Below are 6,744 nucleotides of genomic sequence, written 5' to 3'. Positions count from 1 at the left end.
TGATCATAAAATAAGAGAAATCAGAACTCGCAAGGAAAGATATACACTATATGATCAAAAGTATACGGACACCGCCGAAAACATACTTTTTCATATTAGGTGCATTGTGCTGCCACCTACTGCCAGGTACTCCATATCAGCGACCTCATTAGTCATTAGACATCTTGGGAAAGAGCAGAATGGGGCGCTCCGCGGAACTCTCTGACTTCGAATGTGGTCAGATGATTGGGTGTCACTTGTGTCATACGTCTGTACGCGAGATTTCCACACTCCTAAACATCCCTGGGTCCACTGCTTCCGACGTGATAGTGAAGCGGAAACGTGAAGGGAGACGTACAGCACAAAAGCGTACAGGCAGACCTCGTCTGTTGACTGACAGAGACCGCCGACAGTTGAAGAGGGTCATAATGTGTAATAGACCTCTATCCAGACCATCACACAGGAATTCCAAACTGCATCAGGATCCACTGGAGCCGGCCGGTGTGGCCGTGCGGTTCTAGGCGCTTCAGTCTGGAACCACGTGACCGCTACAGACGCAGGTTCGAATCCTGCCTCGGGCATGGATTTGTGTGATGTCCTTCGGTTAGTTAGGTTTAAGTGGTCGTAAGTTCTAGGGGACTGATGACCACAGATATCAAGTTCCAAAGTGCTCAGAGCCATTTGAACCTTTTTTTTTTTTTTACATTAGACGATTGAACAGTGGAAAAACGTTGTGTGGTGTGACGAATCACGCTACACATTGTGGCGATCCCATGTCAGGGTGCGGGTATGGCGAATGCCAGGTGAACGTCATCTGCCAGCGTTTGTAGTGCCAACAGTAAAATTCAGAGGTGATGGTGTTATAGTGTGGTCGTGTTTTTCATGGAGGGGGCTTGCAACCATTGCTGTTTTTCGTGGCACTATCAGCACAGGCCTACATTGATGTTTTAAACACCTTCTTGCTTTCCACTGTTGAAGAGCAATTCGGGGATGATGATTGCATCTTTCAACACTATCGAGCACATGTTTATAATCCACGGCCTGTGGCGGAGTGATTACACGACAGTAACATCCCTGTAATGGACTGGGCTGCACAGAGTCCTGACCTGAATCCTGTAGAACACCTTTGGGATGTTTTGGAATGCCGACTTCGTGCCAGGCCTCTCCTCAGTGCAGCACTCTATGAAGAATGGGCTGCCATTACCCAAGAAACCTTCCAGAGCCGGATTGAAAGTATGCCTGCTAGAGTGGAAGTTGTCATCAAGGCTAAGAGTGGGCCAACACCATATTGAATTTCAGCATTACCAATGGAGGGCGCCACGAACTTGTAAGTCATTTTCAGCCAGGTGTCCGGATACTTTTGATCACATAGGGTAGGTATTCTTTTTCTCCGCACTCTGTTTGAAAGTGGAATGATAGAGCATAATTGGAAGGTGGTTCGGTGAACTCTCTGTCAGGCACTTAAGTGTGATTTGCAGAGTGTTCATGAAGTTGTAGATGGGAGGCGTGGAACAACTGGCGGGGAGTTCGTTGGACAAGGCAAAAACCGATTTTCATTCTCACCCTTGTCCATTTCGACCCAATTTTCTGTGTATAATGACCGTGTTATTAACGAGACTCCCACCATTAGCCTTGCTACATTCCTACCTTTTTAACTGAGGACTAACGATGAGCAAGTGGAGAATTAAGGAAGGCACAAGTTTTCGGCTATAATCGTTCATAGCATTATTGCATATGTTGCTCGACGTCAAAGGAGCTCAAGTGTACCCTTGTTGACCCAACGACAACTGTACGAGTTGCTACGAATGCAGTTATTACAGGAACAGCGTGGTAATGACACTGTGGAATAACGAAACCTTATTCAGTGAATCATGCTTCTAGTTTCAGGGTACAAATGACTCTAAGCCAATGGTCGTCAACGTTTTTGCTCAAGAGCCAAAACTAACAATATGATGCGGCTCATCTTGCCGCAGATTTCCAGGTCTTTTTATTAACTGGTAAATCACGTAAATGGTGTGTTATGAACCTCCAATAGACTAGCTGTAGTAAAGAAGCGAGGTGTTTACCACTGACTTTGTAGCACTTATCGTTAAAGTCGATACCATTAGGACTACTACAGGTAGAGTGTTCTCTGTTTCAGATTGTTGCCACCCTCAATGACCCGTAAATTGTAACACTGTAATTGCACGACGAAATGTTGCTGCTTTGTCTTTGTGAACAGATGGTTGATAACGGCAAATGGACTTATACTTAAATGTATTATATAACATGAGACACCATCACAACTGGTTTCTATATGTTTTGAAAGTCTTTTTTTTTTCAACTCGCTTGACTGAACTACAACAGCCTTAATTTTATTTCATACTAGATGAGGTACCTAGCATTGGCTAGATATGTATTTATTCCAATCTTATGTTATTCTGTCTCTTCTTTCCCTCACTCTCTGTCGTCCTTCTCGACTTTCCCCTCACTCACCAGCTCCTCACCCCTTTATCTGTCCATTTCGCACTCCCCCTGTATGTGTCCATGTCCTCCTCCCCCTTCTCCCTCCATATTACCATCCCCTGCCCCAATAAGGCGTTGCCCTTGCTTACTCCACAATATTTCTTTACAGATTGAAAATAATATGTGTATCAGTGTAGTTGAAATCGACACACACACACACACACACACATTTTTAAGAGCTAATGACTAATTATTTCTTTTAACATATATGTACCGTTTCTATAATGCGTTTTCATGAATCCAACGCACTTTCATTTAAGATTGATAGAATAGCAGATAATTGGTACAAGGCACATGCACCCATTTGTTGTCAGCACTGAGAAATAAACAAGAAAATATTTTCATTATTACGTCCCCTACCACCGCAACGACAAATCTATCTGCCACTGTAGCAAGTGGGACCTGTAAAGGTGATAGAACAACTTTATACGCTCCTACTTACAAGTCTTCCAGTATATTTTTCATTTGACGAAGGAGACAGGTATAGCCGACAGCTGCAAACCATTTATTCTTTACCAGATATTGATATGTATCATTTGTCGTTCTCCCGAAACCGTAAACATTAGCACCTGTTAAAATCAAATAGTACTTTCGGAAACAAACCACTCGCAACTGTTGGATGTATGTGACTCCTTCGCCAAATGACATTGCTGTGCAGTTGCTGACAACAATAAGCCATGTTTATGACACTGAAATTCTGCAATACAGGGAAAAAGATTTTTAAATACCCGTCCGCCGGTTTGACAACTATTAGATTATGAGGGATATATTCGTAGGAGACATACGAGTAGTTGTGTCACATTGTCAACTATTACATTTTTAGTCAGTCTTCACAGGAGTGTTGAGACGGACTTGAATAATCGTTGTGGTAGCATGAGTCAATGATGACATGTGCCATTCACAAACTTTCACAGAATGATTGTCACCATGTTTACAAGTATTGAAAACCGCATAAAATGCTGCTGATCAAATTTCAATAAACTGGAAAAAACATACAATGCATCTGACTAATACATTCCAGTTTAATTATCTCTGTGAAAATAAAATTCACATGATTTGCATGATATTACAATATCCATGTAGCTAGGCAGGAGCATATGAAGGGCGAAGAGAAGGAAGGGAATCATTAGTAATTTCGAGCCACTACCAAAAACAATTCTGGGATCAGTGTACCTGAAATTTATTTTAAAGTACTTTCATGCAAGATGAGAGAAATGTATTATTAAAATAGTATTCAAATGTCCACAAAAACTTTATTAAAATTGCATTAACCTCAAACTTTAAAAATATGTGGAAATAAATAAGAAATTTAGAAAATAAGAAAAGGAAAGATGCACTACACATGCAACAGGCTATATAAGAAAGCTACAGGTCTCTTATTGAATCTGGTTTTTATTCATTATAATTGTAAAACAAACGGAAATACAAATAAATAATTTTTCATTACTGTGACTTGTGATGTTGAACTTTTTTGGCTGTCTATATCTGCGTCGTTTGGGCTGCATGCAATCCTCATTGCCTCTTCTAAATGACTGGACAACCGATTACGATATTTATTTTTCAGGTACTTCATTTTTGAAAATGAAGCTTCACAAAGGTAGAGTTGAAGGAAATAGTGTTAAAATGATCTGTGCACAGTCTCTTAAATTTTTATAATTGTTAGGCACACATTTCCAAAATCCAGTGTACTGTTGTGTTTCACGATGTTCTATAAACAGAGCTTTAAGCTGTGTTTCATGCTGAAGTCCGATTATTTCATTTTGCAAATTAGTTTTAGGAAATTCAATTGGCAGAATAATTTGAGATCATCCTGTCCAACATGCCAAGGGTTCTCTACGAGAATGAAATAGCTTCGAATTTTTCTAACATCTGCAAATCGTTTTTTTATTTCTTCCAAATTGGGTTCCAAATATTCTTTCATGTTTTGGTAAATAGTTTCTGCGATAGTTAAGCCTGGTCGGAGTATAGCAACAGTTGGAAAATTCGACAGATCTTTTACTTCGAGTTCATTTACATATAATAGCAGTTTGGCTTCAAATGCAAATATTTTGTTACTCATTTGCCCAATTATCTTGTTTGGTCCTTGTAATTCCAAGTTAAGTGTGTTGCATTTTTGTGTAATATCGGTCAAAAAATCTGTAAGTATCCACCATTCTTCATCACCAAGTTCAGGATAATTTTTGCCGCTTTGTTGTAAGAATAAAATGAGTTCAAATAGACAAATCGTTTCACCAGTTTTCCTTTGCTTAGCCATCTGACAGCGGTATGTAGAAGAACATCACTGTAACAAGCTTGCAATTCCTGCAGAAATTCTTTAAATTTTCCGTGATTAAGTTCATGGGCACGAATGAAATTTATAACGCTTATAACCATTTGCATAACATTCTTCAATTTGGTATTTGAAATTTGACATGGCATACTTTCTTGATGCGGTAAGTAACGAATGGAGAGTAAATTTGGCAAATTCTTTAATTGCGTCCACGAAATCACATCCTTTTGTGTGACCTTTCATGGTTATAATTGCTAAAAATTCTTCCTCTATTACCCCATCATTTGTGCAGTAACGCACAAATAATGAAAACTGAGCCATCGAAGCTAAATCTGTGCTGGAATCACATGCAAGACTGAAGTATTTGCATAGTTTGACTTTATTAATTACTGCCTCAAACATATATTTTAAAATATCTTCCATACGACGTCGACAGGTAGATTCTGAACGTGTGAGCTTATTTATTTCAGCTGATATTTGTTTATTGTTGCAGAAATTTTGAAACAGAGTTTCAGAAACAGTCATCATACATTGCTTCACTAATTCAGCATCAGTGAAAGCTTTCATATTTTTTGTCAGAATATTACATGCTTGATATGATGCTCTGGCGACAGCCGCACTTTGCCCAACTGCTGCTAACATAACGTTTTGTTGATGACGAATGGTAGATGAGCAATTTTTTCCTTTCTTTCATTTGAATTCAAAGGAAAAGCTACTGTAAATGAATTGTGCTTACTTGTGTAGTGGCGAAATACATTGTATCTCTTCAGTCCCACAATCGGCATACTAAGTAAGTAGCAGTACCTTCTTTGTGTCCACAAAAAAGCAAAACTCTTCTTCCCGTATTTCGTGGAAACTTCTCTTCACATATTTTCCTCTTAGTCATTGTTCTTCAGGGTACATCAGACATTATTTATTCCACTATTAATTCTATCACCAAATATGAGTGCAAATACACTCAATATGCGGCGAACTCCCAGGGGCACCGAAGCTTAGTTCACGACTGACACACCAAAAAGACAAAGCTAACGCCCGCATCTCGTGGTCGTGCGGTAGCGTTCTCGCTTCCCACGTCCGGGTTCCCGGGTTCGATTCCCGGCGGGGTCAGGGATTTTCTCTGCCTCGTGATGGCTGGGTGTTGTGTGCTGTCCTTAGGTTAGTTAGGTTTAAGTAGTTCTAAGTTCTAGGGGACTGATGACCATAGATGTGACGTCCCATAGTGCTCAGAGCCATTTGAACCATTTTTGACAAAGCTAACAATGAGGCGGCTGCGGGACAAGCCCGCCGCCGACAAACGAGCAGCCGTGGGCACGCATTGCGTTTGATGCACGGCTCACATTGTTGGCTAGCAGGCCGCTCACGCCTTTAGGGCTGCCGAACACCGGCAAGTGGCACGTTAAATGAAAGTGATGGATGGTTTTCAGTCACCTAATTACTTCCCAGACTTTAATCACAATTCTACGCAGTTTCCGTTAACAAAACACCTCTACGCCAGACAAGTAGGTAACTAATGCTACCCGTGCGAAGCCGAGGAGCGTCGCGGGCCGTACGAAAACATGAGTTTGACGACCACTGCTCTAAGCACTATGGGACTTAACATCTGAGGTCATCAGTCCCCAAGACTTAGAATTACGTAACGTGGCATATAGCCGAAGTGAGTGTAAGCATACCATAATTTTTTCATGTGCTGTACAGATATAAGAAATGACTGCACTGTTTGTGTAAAATGTGTATATAGTGTATTGTAAAGTTACTGTGGCTTAGGTTGTGCAAAATGTGTATATATTGCATTGTAAAGTTAGTATGGTTTATGTTATGGCGTGACTAGAGAGGATGACTGTGTGTTCTGTCGTGAGGGGCGTATAGATTCAGCACATCGATAACGGCGAGGGTATGAGCGAGATTTTTTATGTGAAAAGTTATATCTGCTATAGATTGTGAGTTTCATTCCAGAAGCACAGCCGTCAAGAGGAGACACCTGTACATCGATC

This window comes from Schistocerca cancellata, chromosome 2 (assembly GCF_023864275.1).
Source record: "Schistocerca cancellata isolate TAMUIC-IGC-003103 chromosome 2, iqSchCanc2.1, whole genome shotgun sequence".
Classification (NCBI taxonomy): Eukaryota; Metazoa; Arthropoda; class Insecta; order Orthoptera; family Acrididae; genus Schistocerca; species Schistocerca cancellata.
The sequence above is the reverse complement of the archived record's forward strand: the minus strand, read 5'-3'. Positions refer to the sequence as shown.